Genomic DNA, 15,746 nt, shown 5'->3' on the forward strand with positions numbered 1-15,746 from the left:
CAAAAATCCCCTCAGCATCTTACCTACCAGGCCATCTGGCCTCGTTTACAGGACCCTTGCCCTCTGAGGCAGCCCCTTCATTCACTGAAAAGCATCTCTAATGACCATATGGTGACATCGGCCATATTCTTTTTACCAAATTTTTCCTATTCAAGAACAGCTCCCCACATGGACAGGCACCTCCCAATCTTCTCCAGGTTAAACATCCTATTCTTTCATCCACATCTCCATAAACAGTGCATCTAGACCTCTCACCAGCCCTTCTCTGGAAGAGCTTTGGGTTACTTCTTCCCCAGGAGCTTGATCTGCCTTGCTCTGGATGCTCCTATTAAAGCAACTTAACAGCACATCTGACACACGGGCAGCCACCTCACACTGAGCTTGCAGCCCACCAAAACTCTCCTGGAGCTTGTTGTGTGAACCACTGTGGCAGACACTATTGTTGCTGTTTAGTCCCCCAGTCATGTCCAACTCTTTTGCAACCCCATGGACTGTAAGCCCCGCCAGGCTTCTCTGTCCATGGGATTTAACCCCATGCCAGGCTCCTCTGTCCATGGGATTCTCCAGGCAAGAATACTGGAGTGGGTTACCATTTCCTTCTCCAGGAGAATTTTCCCTACCCAGGGATCAAATCCACTTCTCTTGCATTGCTGGTGGATTCTTTACCGCTGAGCCACCGGGGAAGCCCTGTGGCAGACAGTACAGATTACCTAATCAAGAGCCATCCCGGCTCCCTTCTGCCTTGAAGGCAGAGGGAGACATTCCTCTGGTGCTCACCCTTCCCCAACCCCAGTTTCAGGAAACAAGCCAGTCTCGGTGACCTCAAGCATCTTTCCAAAGATTGGGTTAGTATGTATGTGTTCCATTCTGATTAATGGGTTCTTCAGAGGAGTCTGCTGGAAGCTACTGGGAGAGGCTTTCCTAAAAGAAATCCCAGAAGAGGAACTGCTGCTCTACTTTGACTGGACCCTGCCAGGTCTACGTGTGATGCCTGGAGTCCTGGCAGCCATGAGAGATGAACTTGTGGGCACAGAGAGGCTGGCAGAAGGAGCAGACGCAGAACTCATTTGTCACTGTGACAGTGAGCAGCCCCTGGAACCCCTGACCTCAGGCCATCTTGTCACAGGAGACAGAAAGTGTAAGTCCCAGATGGATTTCCATTACTGGCAGCTGAAAGCCCCATAGCCTGCAGGGTTATTGCAGTATCTGAACCTGGTGGAGTTGGTTTTTCCTCCCTTCACGGCCTTTAGCAACAGTAGCCTGCTTCTCCCATTCCTGTCTCTTAAATAACAGCTGGGGCCAACCCCAGAGCTTTGTGGTCACTCTTGGGTTTAAGGAAGTCCCAGTCTAGTCTAGTTTAAAACTTTAATCTCAAATCCATTCTAATGCTTGTATTCTCCCTATTCCCAGAATAGACCATCCTTCAAATGAAGGGACTTAGAAAGGGAAGGAGGCATGCTCCTTTCCCCCACCCCCTCCTTCTATTTCTGGTCCTTCCACAGCCTCAGGCTGGAGTGAAGACTTAAAAAAACAATGGAAGCCCACCATGTGGCCTGGCTCCCAGTGCTGGCTCGAGGGCCCCTATGGGGGCTTTCAGAACCCACACAGGAGCCTCTTCAGTGCCCTCTCCCACAGAAGGCCAACCCAGTGTGTCCTCAGGCTCTAGCCTGTGGGTGTACCCCTGCACAGAAGGGCCAGCCTCCTCTGGCCCTGCAGCCTGCCCTCTTGGGAGGGTCTGTAAAAATCCAAAGGTGGCCCAGCCATCTTCCAGTGTCCCCTTGGCCCACAGGACGCCCACCATGCCAGACAGAGGGAGTGCAAATGGCCCCCAGGAACTCCTGCCACCTGTCCCTAGTGTTTATCAGACTTGTTCAAATAAGCAGAAGATGAAGAGCAAGTTCATGGCTAGGTAGACACTTAACCTGGGAAGAAGATGCCATCTCTCCTTCTGGTAGTTTCTGCAGCTCCGACCTGGCCAGGCTGGGGAAGAGGGAACCACAGCATTCTCCCCCAGGCTGACAACTCATAACTAAAGTGAGCCTCCCTCCTGACTCTGATCTCCTGCTTACTTATCCAGGCCAGGGAGGACTGAGAACATCTCTTGGTCCTTGACCGTGCATATGCCAGATAGCAAATGCCAGGGTGAGAGAAACAGTTAATGCCTGCTATGTCCCTTTCAAGCCAGGTCTTTCCTGCACTGTAGCGAAGCAGTTGCATTGCTTAATGTTGGTGTAAGATCGCGCTGACTTAGCACGATTAGAATCTCATCTGGTTGGTGTCAGGCTTTTGATGATGTTCTGGATGTTGAAGGCTGGTTCCACTGTTAGATCTACTCCCGCTCTCTCCCAGCTCCATGTTGCCCACAGATTCAATAATCCAGCTTCCTGTGCCATGATTCAAGGCTTTGATGAAAATATCAGAAGAGAACAAAACCAAATCGAAGACCCTTCATTTGGGGTGACATTTATTCCAGCATGTTCTTGATGAACTGTTACTGACTCCAGCTACTTACCACTTCCTTTTATCTGTGCTCTAAAATTGTCTGTTTGATCATTGCTCACGGGTGATTGGGCTCTCTAGTCCATAGCTCTCTAGTCTCCTGGGATGTCAGTGACCTGAGCTGGGGATTTGGACTTGCTGAAAATAGCAGGTGCCTCTTTGCTAGCTCAGCCTTCACCCCCTTCCCCCACTACTTCATTTGGGCATCTTCATTTAGCTCAGCTCTGCGCAGCCACGTCTCAGCCCCAGCTCCGGGCCTGAGCACCACTCATCTCATCCACTTCTCACTTCTTGGCTCAAACGCAGCTCCTCTCTCAGGCAACTGGTCTACCCTTGAGGGGCAAGGCAGGGGGCAATCACTGGAGTACTTAGATGACCTAAGAGCTGGAATCTGCTACAGGAAGCTACTGATATCCAGGTCCCTTAGATCAGCTGGGGCTGGGGCAGGTGGAACACAGAATATTTATTCAACAAATGCCAGGAGCTGGCCTAGATGTGTTACCGGATCCTTATCACATACCTCATCACATCAATTGTCTCCATCTCCTAGGTGAGGAGAGGAGGTGAGGGAGGTCACATCATTTGCCTAAAGTCACCCAGCCAACCAGCAAGTGGCAGAACGGGGTTCTGACCCTGGGTTAGGGCTCCCACCTTCCACACTGGCTGCCACACCCTCTGGGTAGCTGTGCCCACTCTGTTTGCTCACTTTCCCAGCTCCCCTCCCAGGCAGTTAGGCACCAGTGACTGCTCCAGCAATCTCTGGAAGACAGGGCCTGAGCACCGCCCCTCCAGAGCCCCCAGGAGGGAGCAGCAGGTTGAGGGCAAGAGGAGGAGGGGAAGGGGTGACATCAGGCTTCAGGGACGTGAGCGAGCTCAGTGTTCCCAAGACCCAAATGATTGGGGATTAATCCTCCAGATCTGGCGCCACAGATGTGTCCTGAGTCTGTGGCCGCCCCACCCCCTCCAACCCACTGCGGCGAACAGATGGACAGACCCCTCCCTGGGTCTAAGTAGGGCACTGCAGAGGCTGCTGGGAGACCGGGAGGGAGAGCAGGCGTAGACCCAGCTACACCTCCCCAGCCTGAGCCCCCCACCTTCCAAGGCAGGAAGACCCAGCTCTCTGAGGGCCAGCTCTCTGCTGCCAGTGGCAGAGGGTGCTCCACACGAGGCCCAGACTTCAGGCCCAGTTGGAGAACAGGGATGAACACTGCAGGGGATTCGTGCACAAGTCAGGTGGGCCTTTGCAAGCTCCTTAGCCTGAGACCACAGGAACTGATGGGGAATGGGAGTTTCCTCCTCAGAGCTCTAGAACAAGGCAAGGGCGGCGAGGGGCCCAGAGTTCCCATCACCATGAGCACAGCAGGGTGGGGCAGGCCCTGGGAGACTGGGACCATGCAGACACAGAAGCATAGCAGCTGTGGGAGCCGGAGGTACCCTAAGACCCACGAGTCCTCATTATGTTCCAGAAGGGAACACTGAGGCTCAGCGCGGAGGGGGGACCTGCACGCAGGGAGTGGGTGACAGAGCCAGGGGGCTACCAGCTCCCTGAGTGGTGCTCCCTCCATATCAACACAAGCTGCTGAGCATTATTTCTAATAGCAAAAGACAGGAACAAGCCAAAGGTTCATTAGCAGGTAAATGGATAAACCAACCAGGTATTTCCCTGCCAAGAACTAGTGACCACTCAGCAACATGAAGGGATGAGTCTGTGTTACCTGCAACATGGATGCATCACAGTCATGCTGAGTGACAAAATTCAGGCAGAGAGGACACACTATAGAATTCCATCCATATAAAGCTCTGGGAAGCTTAAGCTGACCTAGGGGATCGACGGTCAGCAGATTGACGGTTTACAGTGCCAAGAGGGGCACTAAAAAGGAGCCCAGGAAAGATCTGGGGTGATGGATATTCACTGTCTTGATTGTGCCGATGATTTTGCAGGTACACGCACCTTGCAGGGACAGGAAAGGGCAGACGCGGGGAGAGCTGGCCAGGGAGGGGATGGACACAGAGCAGAATTGGCCCTGATTGAGCCTGGAAGGAAGGTTGGGATGTAGTCAAAAGCACTGCAGGGGCAGGAACTTGAATGAAGGCTCAGACAAGGCAATGCTCTCAGAAAATTCCAGAACACCGGGAAGAGCTCAGAGCTGCCTTAAGAAGGGGAGGGTGTGGTGTTGAGGAGGGGAACTCTGGGTCTGTCTCCTTCATGGTTAGATCTCTGGAGCCTCACAAGTACCCACAGTTAGCAGGCATCAAAAGACAGTCGTGGACTTGTGCCCAGGAGGAGAAAAGAAGGAAAAGAGGAGCGGAGTGAAAGAGAGACCCTGGACACGTCCACCAAGCTGCAGGGTGTGGCTGTATTATCCCACAGGCAGCAGGGAGCCAAGGGCAGTTTCAGAACAAGGGAACAATGCACATAATTTAGAGTTTCCAAAAATATACCTGGAAGCAAAGTGCAGGGACCTCCCCCAACTCCACCCTGACAGATATACCTGCTCTTGGAAGGACTGCTCCATCTCTGTATCAGCCCGATGGGGGTGGTTGGGGCACACAGCAGGCCCTTCTCCAAGAGCTGGAAGGGCCTCAGATCCCCAGCTGCTCTTCCAGAGCTGAGAACAAGCTCCACCCCTTGCCTGCCAGGGAGGCCAAGGAGGGCGTGTGGCACAGCCAGAAAGGGAGAAGATTGTCAAAACCCTGTGCTGGGATCTCCCTGGCTCTCCCTGGCCTGACGTGTCACATGTGCTGCTAACCCACAGCTCAGCTCAGCTCTTCTAGCAGCAGCAGCAGCCCCAGAAGCCCAGCCTCCAGGGCAGGAAGGAGGAACACAGGTCTGCAGGGGTGTGCTGAGGCCAGGCAGGGCAGGTACCACATGTTCACTGGGCTCCTCCACCAGCCAACAGCTAAGGAAACTCAGAGGACCCAAGTGGTTCCCCCAGGACACCACATCCCCCAGGACCAGCTCTGTGCAAATTGAATGGGCTCCCAGGATGTTGAGCCAGCTGTCTGCCTGAGACCAGACTGCTGTCATCCTGTTTTCAATTCAAGCATCAAAACTGAACAGCAGCTGCCTGGGGTGTTAAGATGAACCTTGTAATCTACCATACCCGACACAGCACTTTACAGTTGATCCCTTTGTCTCCTCTCTGAACCCGTGAAGCAGTCAAACCCTACAAATAAGGGTTGCATGCTTCAGCTCAGCCTGTGGACTCATCTAAAGTCCCACAGCTAAAACGCTTAAGAGGAGGGAGCTTTAGCTTCCAAGCCAACCTCAAGAAAGGCCCAGAAAGCATGAGGACAGGATGGATCTTCACAAGGAAATTTAGAGATAGCTCAGAGTAGGACCAAGCTGTCCCAGCCTCATAGGTCTGCCAATACTGAAAGGCCCCAAAGGGACCACTTTATCCTGTCCCTCTTTTGTAAATGAGACTCAGTGCTGAAATAATGTGTCCATAGTCATACAAGGACGGAGAAGGCAATGGCAAGCCACTCCAGTACTCTTGCCTAGAAAATCCCATGGATGGAGGAGCCTGGTAGGCTGCAGTCCGTGGGGTTGCTATGGGTCGGACACGACTGAGCGACTTCACTTTCCCTTTTTACTTTCACACATTGGAGAAGGAAATGGCAACCCACTCCAGTGTTCTTGCTGGGAGAATCCCAGGGACAGGGGAGCCTGGTGGGCTTCCGTCTATGGGGTCACACAGAGTCGGACACGACTGAAGTGACTTAGCAGCAGCAGCAGCAGCAGTCATACAAGGAAAGTTGCAGAGCCAGGATTGGGATGAAAGGCCTCTCTGGATTTAACGCTTGTGGAGAGCACGTCTCTCTTCCTTCCTGTTGATTCACAGGGAGAAATCTGACCCTCACATGTGGACGATGTCCCATGTCACCAAGGACGCACTGGGAGCTGCCAGGGAGTCAGTGGGGGCCCAGGTCCCGTCTTCAGCAGGGCCGTGAAGCCTCGAGTGGGGCTCACCTTCCCGTGCCTGAGTCTGCACAGGACAGAACTCATCGTTGTGCAGGATTTAAAGCGTTAGAAGGAACCCCCCAAAGGCATCTCGACCTGCCTCATTTCACCCAACAAAAACTTGAAGCCTGAGAAGAACTGAGGAGGCAGTCACACTCTGAACTGGGAAAGTAAGAATCAGGGAGATGCCTGGATAGGCTGGCCCTGGGGTCCCTGGTGGGGGAAGGGTATGCATGGGCAGAATTATGTGGGGCACAGGCTCACCCTCTCCCCTGTTCCCACAGCACAGGCAGACACCCTGAAGCCTGTCCCCCAGGGCCCCGGGCCCAAGTTAAATTTCTCTACCACAGGGAAGAGAGCAGCCACCAATGCTGAACACCTACCAGATGCCTGAGCCATATGAGCCAGGAATTACTCTCCCCTTTTTACTGATAAGCCAAGACTCAGGGAGGTTGAACGACCTGCCCAAGGTCACACAAGCGGGAAGGAGCAGAGCCTGGCCTGAAAATGCAGCGTCCTTCCCACCAGCAGCTCACTGCCCTCAGTCTGGGCCCCGCTGCTGCTCTTTCCTCCCCAGGGTGTGGAATTGCCCCAGCTTATGAGCTCAGCCAGCAGCCCTGAGATGGGGCCTTTGTGGTCCTTCTGCTGCCCTTCTCCAGCCCCTGCTTCTGGGATCATTCAGTGCTAACCCAAGACCCCTCACGCAGGAGTCCCCCCATCAGATAGTGCAGAGTCAGCCCTGCCAGCCAAGACCAGCTCAAAAGATCTTGGATAATCTCCAGGTAATTGACTTGGGAATCTGCATTTTTTCCTTTTTACAGGAACCTGCTGGAAGCACTGCTTTGGAGAAAGAAAGTGAAGAAAAATAGGATCTGTGCTTTTAGTAAAGGTCTCTCACAGGTCTGTCTATGCTAGAGAAAGGAAAACTTATTTCCACTTGACTCTCAGGCCTGAAGCAAGCTGGTTTTGATTCCCCTTGGAATGGAAAAGGAGCCCCTTCTGGGAGGTACAACCTCATGTGGTGAAAAACATCCCTATTGTACCTGGGCTGAGGGGGGCAGTCGGGAAGGATGCCCCTTCCTCCAGGCACCTCCACAGCTGGGGGAGCCACTCAGCAGGAAAGAGAGCTCCAAGGTGCCAACGCCCTGCCCACATGGTCACGTCTCACTCAGGAGGAGACAGACGTCCTCCCCTGACACGCTTGCCCTGCCTGACCCTCCTGGCTAAAACCCATCTCCACTGTGGAGAAAAGGCCATTTGCCCGGAGTCGCTAAAAATTACACGTTAACAGCCCTACTGATTTCCAGCAGTTTCAAATGCTAGCTTTGGCCAAAAACTTCTTTAAAAGGCCAGGCTCCCTTCTGATTCCATAGCGTTTACATTTTATAACATTTAAACAGAATCGCTTTCAAGCAAAGATAGGCAGTACTTTCCTCACATGTCCCCATAAAAAGTAAAATCTGAGAAACGTCTACACTGGATGGTTAGGGAATGCCTTCTGAGCCCTGCAATGATTAGCTCCATCTGCACAATAGTTCAGAAAACTGTGTCTCAATTGGGGAATCTCCTTCTTGGAGAAGACCTTCTGCCTCCCATCTGGGCTCGGTCCTGGATATCAGTTCCCAGGAGAAGGTGTTCTCTGTGGAGGCAGCTGAGTCTCCACTCTTTATATGCACACCAGCTACACTTGCTGAGCTCTTCTCTGTCAGGGGCAGAGACTACTAAGGAAACTACATATAATAGCTTATCAGTGCTCTGTAAGGGCTTACATGGGAAAATAATCTAAAAAAGAGTGGGTATATGTATATGTGGGGCTTCCCCGGTAGCTCAGCAGTAAAGAATCCGCCTGCAATGCAGGAGATGCAGCAGACACAGGAGACATGGGTTCAAGCCCTGAGTCAGGAAGATCCCCTGGAGGAGGACGTGGCAACCCACTCCAGTATTCTTGCCTGGGGAATCTCATGGACAGAGGAGCCTGGCAGGCTACAGTCCATGAGGGTCACAAGGAGTCAGACACTCTGAAGTGATTGAGCACGCACAAGCACGTATGTATAACTGATTCCCTTTTTCTGTACACTTGAAATTATCACAACATTGTAAATCGACTATACTCCAATAAAAAACATTTTTTTAAGTTTATTTGGCAGATCAAGCCTATAAGGTATAATATCACTATTATATTTGTTTTGCAAATGGGAAACAGAGGCTCAGAGAAGTCAACAGACATGCCCACCATTGATGCCATGTCATATCCTTCAAGAATCTGTGCCCAGGACAAGGAATCGCTGAACTGACAGGAGTCTGAAATCTTGAGTGCCAAACCTGGGGTCCTGGCAACCTCTAAAGTAGGTCACCCTGCCACCCCCACTTAACTGCATTCTCTACCCTTGGCACCAAAAGAAGCTGAGCCCTCAGCTTCTTTTTGTTGTTCTGAGTCTCTCTGAATCACTCACCTCACGATGCCTAAGTTACTTCTGGGGGTTGCTTTTTGATGTTAAGCTTTCCTCAGGTGACTCACAGACCTTTTCAAAAGCTGGATGGGACCCAGCCATAGCGTCTCTCCTTTAGCAGCAGGTGCAGCACGCCATCTAGTGGCTGTGTGGTGAACCTCATATTGGCCAACCGGCAGGGGCAGAGCAAGGGATCTGGGAGGCCCTTAGGTTGTCAGGTGATCCAGCTGAAGTTCACAGAGAGGAAGTGACCAGGCTACAGGCACACAGCAAGTTAGTATTCAGTCTCCAAGACCATAACCCAGTTCATGGTCAGCAAGACTGTGGACTTCACACACAGTTTCAGGGAAGCTGTGTGTCTGGAAGCAGATCTCAATTCTAGTAGCTGTAAAACCAAACCATCCTGTTCACAAGTGCACCATTGTCCTGGTACTGAATACTTTATTCTGTTTATTACCTATGTTTGAATAGATAAAGATACATATGATGTAAAATACAAAAGGTAGCAAAAGGGTATGTGGTGAAAAGCGTCTTTTAGCCCTCCACCATCCAAGTCCTGGCTTATCAATTTCTGCATGTCTGTCCAGAGCAAACTTTGTAACTTACAATTTTTTTCTTAATCAAATGGTAGCATTTCCTACACAGGGCACTTAGTAAGGTATCTTTGAAGTCACTGAACATCAGCAAATAGAGTTTCTTGTCCATTTGTAAAGTCACACTGCTTGTCCCTTTGTAAAGCCATACGTGGATACAGGATCCATGTATCTTTTCAGGGGTATATGGAGGTGCCACTTAACTACTTTACTCTTGATGGACATTTACGTGGTTTCCAATCCTCTGCTGCTTTAACAAACACATATGGAAAAGCCTTTAGAATAAATCCCTGAAAGTGGAATTGCTGGAATTATCAGTTGTGATTCATTTTGGTCTCATATACCAGCAAACTCAATATAATAAGAGCTTAAATACTTAAAGTCAAAGAGGATGTTACAGAAGAAAGGCAAAAAGGAAAGATTTGAAAATGACCTTATGAGATCCTGAAGCTGGAAGCAGCAGGTGCCACCTAATCTAATCATCTTTGGTCGCCATAGAAACCAAAGTCAGTCCGGAAGAGCCTGTGAACAACAGCTACCCTGTCTGCACCAGTTCAGAGGATCTACATACCCTTCTCCATTAGAGGTCCTGGCAAGCCTGGTTCCATTGTCTCCTGGCTCTCCCCTAGGAGAGAGCTAAGACTTGATCCTGGCTCCACTCTTCCCAGACCTCTCTCCTCCTTCCAGCCACAGCCTCAGATGGCTGCCCTGCAATGCCCACCTGGTTAGAAGAGACGGGCAACTGGATACACAGTCCAGCATCCAAGACAAAACAGAGCTGGACACTAGTTAGAGTGATAGAAACAGAATTTTATTAAGGACGATTCCAATAGAGGGAAGGAGACCTCAGTACAGAACAAGGATCAGTTCCAAACACAGCATGGGAAATTTATAGCTTAGTCAGGGTCTATAGGGTCGGGGCTGGGGAAGGGGTCAATGGATGGAAAATTGCTAAGAGGAAATATGAGGAGTGAGGGGAATTTTGGCTGAACCAACTTAACCGGATTCTTGCTGAAGACAGGCCAGGGTAATCAGACATCCCCTGGGGGGTAGGTTGATCAGATAATAAAGATGGTCCCCTTGGATATGGAGGGTGGGGGAGGTGCCGGTTAAACTGACTTAGCAGGGCTCTAGATAAAACTGGATTTAATAAGAAACTGCACAGATAGTCCTAGAAGAAGGCTAAGGAGCCTGACTCAAGTCTGGTTGCCTGCCCATCAGGAGGGCACCTTCTAGCAGGAGAACAGTCTGCACAGCAGGAAAATGCTCCAAGGACGTACAGCAAAAACTTGTTCAAATCAAAACAGGTCTGATCTGGCCTGTCTGCCCACGTGTCGCTATACTTCCTTAATCCAAAATGTGACTAAATTGATTGGGGAAATGGTCAATCTTTCAGACAAGCCACAGGCAGGCGTTCACAAGCTTTGAATACAAATGCAGGAGTTTGCAGTGATGTGTTTTACTTTACTCTGGAAATTAGAGGCTCTTTGAAGGTAGCATGCAAATTTGTTCAAAATGTCCTAGACTTTGAGAGAAAAGGCCCAAAGCCTGGATCACACTCTTATGCAAATGAGGAGAAGTGCTTCCTAATGTACAGCCTGAGATCTGCCTTGGCACCGCTGGGCTAGACCAGCCTTGACCTCACAGGAGGTGCACCAACTCTCCCCACACCGCCCCCTGCACTTCAGCATCTGCCCGCCTTCTCTCGGTACAACAAGCTGAGGACGCCTTATTCCCATTTTACAGATAGCAAAGAAGGGCTCTGTATGATTGACTAAACCCGGTCACTTTGCTCTAAGTGGCTGACCCAGCTTCTCTCTATTCCCCAACCTGAGATAACCTGCACAGATGTCATTGCACTCCTGAAGATTCTGCATTCTTAGGCATACATGAAAAAATTCCTATCTCCACCACCACCGCATCCATACAGGAGAATTCTGGGGCTCTGGCACCCCTATGCGTGAATGCTATGCATGCTAAGTCACTTCAGCCATGTCTGACTCTTTGCAACCCCATGGACTGCAGCCCACCAGGCTCTTCTGTCCATAGGATTTTCCAGGCAAGAATACTGGAGTGGGTTGCCATGTCCTCCTCCAGGGGATTTTAACAACCCAAAGACTGAACCCAAGTCTTTTAGGTCTCCTGCATTGACAGGTGGGTTCTTTACCATTAGCACCACCTTGGAAGCCCTAATGCTCAGTAAATTTCCTCCCTTTGCTGAAATTTGCTACATTTGCCCCTTTTCAGGTAACTCTAGGTGATCTTTGGGCAACCTGAAGTCTTTAATCAAGACAATAAAAACTGAACAATTAGAAGACAACTGCTCCTCTGATGGGCAAGATTACCACCCAAAGAAGGTTGACCCACCTCTGACTTTGTAAAGGTTCAGAGTGGAAGAGAGGAGGCCCCGGAGGGCCCCTAATCTCCCTATGCCACCTCACCTTACCCATCCATCACCACTGTCCCCAGCCACCAAAGTCCTCACTAACTTCCCTAGGCAGCATCCTCAAGGACACCAGATCACCCCAGAAATTTAGGAGGGCAGAGATCCAGGCCAAGTACCCAGTATTAACAACATCTGTGGCTCGTTTGGGAACATGTTACTAAACCCAGGAAATCAGGACTTACAAAATCATGAGGCAAATTTGAATGCAAAAGGTTACTGCCATAATCTTGGCTTTCTCTGCCCACTGAAATCAAACAAAAAGTATGGAGACAGAGTTTGGAGGAAACAGAAAGATGACTTTAATCCTCAGCCAGCTGAGGGGAGAACACAGCAGACCAGTACCTCAGGAACTGTGTTCCACTTCCTGCAGGAACAGAGAGACTTTGTATAGCCTGGGTCTTGTGGTCTTAGGGTAAATGATGAGGCTTGAAGTTATGAAGGTCTTTCAGTCTTCTTCTTGCTTTCTCTCAAAACAGTCAGAGCTGGCGTCAGGTAACCCCTGTAATTGGGTCCCTTTGTCTCTGGTTTATAGTACTTCAGCCTTCTTTCTGACCACAAAGGGTGGTCTGGGGTAAAGGTAAGCACCAGGTACAGGATGTAATTAGCACTGAGTTAAAAGATAACAGGTGCAGAATGTAGCTCATGCAGTCTGGGGGAGTTAGGTGCAGGATGTAAATTACATAGTGTCAAGTTAGTTTTGAGAAAAGCAAACTTAGTTCTAGACTACAGATTAGGAACAGTTCAAGTAAAAACTAGGAATGATCAGGCCTGCTCACTATTCTCTTTATCTTCTTTGTTCTCAGGAAAGGGAAAGAAAGAAAAATTCATTTTACCATTTTACCTCTTTTACCTTTTCACTGCAACAAGAATACACCTGAAGCTCTACCCCTGAATTTCATCAAGTAACAATCTGAAGGATTTTGCAAAGCCAGTGTATGAACATATTGTCAACTGAAAAAAGAATGCACGCACGCGCACACACACACACACACACAAAACCTAAAAACTGAGAACTTTATTTGATGAACTTACTGATGACTGTAGCCTGGGATCAGATTCTTGGATAGATCTGAGGAACTGTTCCTTAAAGGTAAGGGAGGAGCCAGAATATATAGTTTTTGCTGGGGAAAACAAAAAACCTGTGGTTGAACATTAATCCTAATGTTAACATTAACCCTCCTAATCACACATACATAAAAAACAGAAACCTCAAGTTAATGATTTCAGTGCTTTAGTTTGTATGGGGCAATGCAGGAGTCTGGGGTTACTGAAAGTATTCCTTTGATATGCACCTTAACCACGGAGGGCCGGCATCCCAAGTTTTTCTCCAAACTGAATCCCCTCAGGGTGCAGGTGCACTGCTGGGGGTGGCTTTATGGCCACCACTTCCTGAAATGGCAAGTTACATTCTTTGTCCACAATATCCAACCTGATTCCTCTCTACTTTTCTCAGAATTCCAATCTTCTGAGGCCCCAAGCCTTGCTGCTACCTAGGGGGTCACTAATGTCAACCTTACTTTCTACCTGGAAAGTATAGTCTAGACAGACCTGCAGATACTTGGAACCTCATTGTAGGTCACTGGCTTCCAATCCCTCGGGTGTCCTCCATGTGGTTGCCTCTGTCTGGAACAACCCTTTTCTGCACCTGGAGCAATTCTGCTCATCCTTCAAGCCCCTGCTCAAAGCTCCCCTGAATTCTAGCACATGGGGTTACTGTGAAACTGAGGTCACAGGGGTCAAACTCTTGGCACAAACTGGGTGGCTGTTCCAGAACAGCTTTGATTGTCACTGTCATGTCCTTACTCCCACCCCTCTCAGGGGATCCCTCCCTTCCACAATCCTGTCTGCCTTTTACAGGCTTCCCTGGTAGCTCAGATGGTAAAGAATCTGCCTGCAATGTGGAAGACCAGTATTCGATCCCTAGGTTGGGAAGATCTTGTGGAGAAGAGAATGGCTACCTACTCCGGTATTCTTGCCTGGAGAATCCCATGGACAGAGGAACCTGGGGGGCCACAGTCCACGGGGTCACAAAGAGCTGGACCCGACTGAGTGACTGACACTGCCTCTTACACATCCTCACTTGCTGCATGGTGACTGGTGAACTCACTGCTCTCCTCTGTGAAATCCCAACTCCTTGAGGTCTCCTGCTTGTCTTTGGGGTCCCTTCCCCAGCTCTGTGCCTGGCACTTAGAGGATTACAAGTATATTTGCCCACAATTCTTTTTGTCTCCTGACTCCAGAGACAGCAATTTGATGAATGTTCAGAACATTGTGATAAATTAACATTCATTTTATGATGTGACTGTGGAGACAAAGACTGTGCTACTAGTGACATCATGTTGGGCTGATGACACCACTAATCATTTGTAATGTTTTTTTCAAGACAGTGTCCTTGGCTTGATACACAAGGGGAGAACAGTCCAGAGCCCCCAAGTGTGTCACAGCGCTGCAGTGTGTCATAGCCCACAGCGATGGGCTATGCAGCTGGTGTGGACCGAGCTAGTCTACTCCTTGGGACAGAAATTCATTCATCTCTACATGCCCCAGCATTTCACTCAGTATTTCTGGAAAACTGAAGTAATCCCTTTACCTGAAACTGGTGGTGGTGTTGAAGATAAGCGCAGAAGAAACCTCTTTCTGCATCTCTCGACTTCCCCACTGACTGAAAAGAACAAGCCACATTGCAGGAAAGTTCCCAGATCATCTGTGGGTCCCAGACACACTCCATGCCCACATATACCTCTGGGCAAAGGCATGGCCATTCCCCTCTGTGGGACAGCCCTTCTCCTCTATCCTGTGACCTCCCACTATAGCCCAAAACCCCACTTACACACCTTCTCTATCAGATCTTCAGATAGAAGGCTGGACCTTCTCTTCCTGGTCCAGCCCCTTGAGAGTTTTTTCTGATTCAACACTGATCATCTTCACAAGGTCAAGGCAGTCTTAGAGCAGGCAGGAGGAGTGGGCAGGCAGGCCCCATCTCCGCAGCTCTAGCAACAAGATCTGCAGTAATGAGGCAATGTGCTCACTGGGTCTGAAGCAGGTCCTCCAAGGCCTTGAGTTCCAGCCTGTGGTATGACATGAGCAGGGGCTGCAGACAGAGACCCAGAGGTGAGGACAGAGGGCGGCTGGGAGCTGAGAACCAGGAAGAGGACTTCAAAAGCTGAGGTGCCGTTGCACATAAACCTCTGAGCAGGATCCCAGGAATCCAGGGAGGAGCAGTGGGTTGAGACTGGTGGAGGGGCTTAGCAGAAGGCACAGATCTGGGGGACATTGAAGAATCTGCGTGCAACCGCCCCCCCCCAACCCATCACTCAGTAGTGTGATCAAAAGCAAACCACTTGGCTTCTCTCAATTTAGCTTCCTTTGCTATAAAATGGTCTCTCAGGGAGCAGGAACTAGACTCTTACACCACTTTTCTGGAAGATGTGAGCCACACCCCAGGTTGGGATCTCTAGGCACTAGTCTCAGGCCTCCTGGGAGTTCCCTAGGTACCCTGTAGAGACGCGATTCCCACGAGGGGCGTTTCTACTTTGTGGTTTGCCTCTGACATTGTTCAGCTCAATTTCTCTAAAGGGTTTACAGAGCGCTCTAACATCCACGGATGCAATGTCATTGCACCGTCCCATCAGCCTCTTTTGCAGATGGGGAGGCCTGGGGCTGTGACTTACCAGTCATTTTGTGGGGACAAGCGCTCGCAAATCCCGCCCGGGAGAGCCCCGGTACCGAGATCGCGGGCGCACACACCCCGGCCCCGAGCCCTCCGCGGGGCGGAGCGAGCCGGCGCGGGGCGG

The 15,746-nt window shown here is 50.2% G+C and overlaps 1 long non-coding RNA gene across 1 annotated transcript; it reads right to left on the reverse strand.

The window, feature by feature from the left end:
• Window positions 1-12,277: 12,277 nt before the first annotated feature.
• LOC129539255 (uncharacterized) lies at window positions 12,278-15,727 on the reverse strand. Its single transcript, XR_008682428.2, has 4 exons — window positions 15,624-15,727; window positions 14,787-15,043; window positions 14,543-14,614; window positions 12,278-13,341 (listed from the first exon to the last, which is right to left on the reverse strand). It is a non-coding gene; the product is annotated as an uncharacterized LOC129539255 (long non-coding RNA).
• Between the last annotated feature and the right edge of the window lie 19 nt (window positions 15,728-15,746).

Source organism: Moschus berezovskii, chromosome 11, assembly GCF_049115385.1.
Source record: "Moschus berezovskii isolate FMDL1 chromosome 11, NW_MosBer_1.0, whole genome shotgun sequence".
Classification (NCBI taxonomy): domain Eukaryota; kingdom Metazoa; phylum Chordata; class Mammalia; order Artiodactyla; family Moschidae; genus Moschus; species Moschus berezovskii.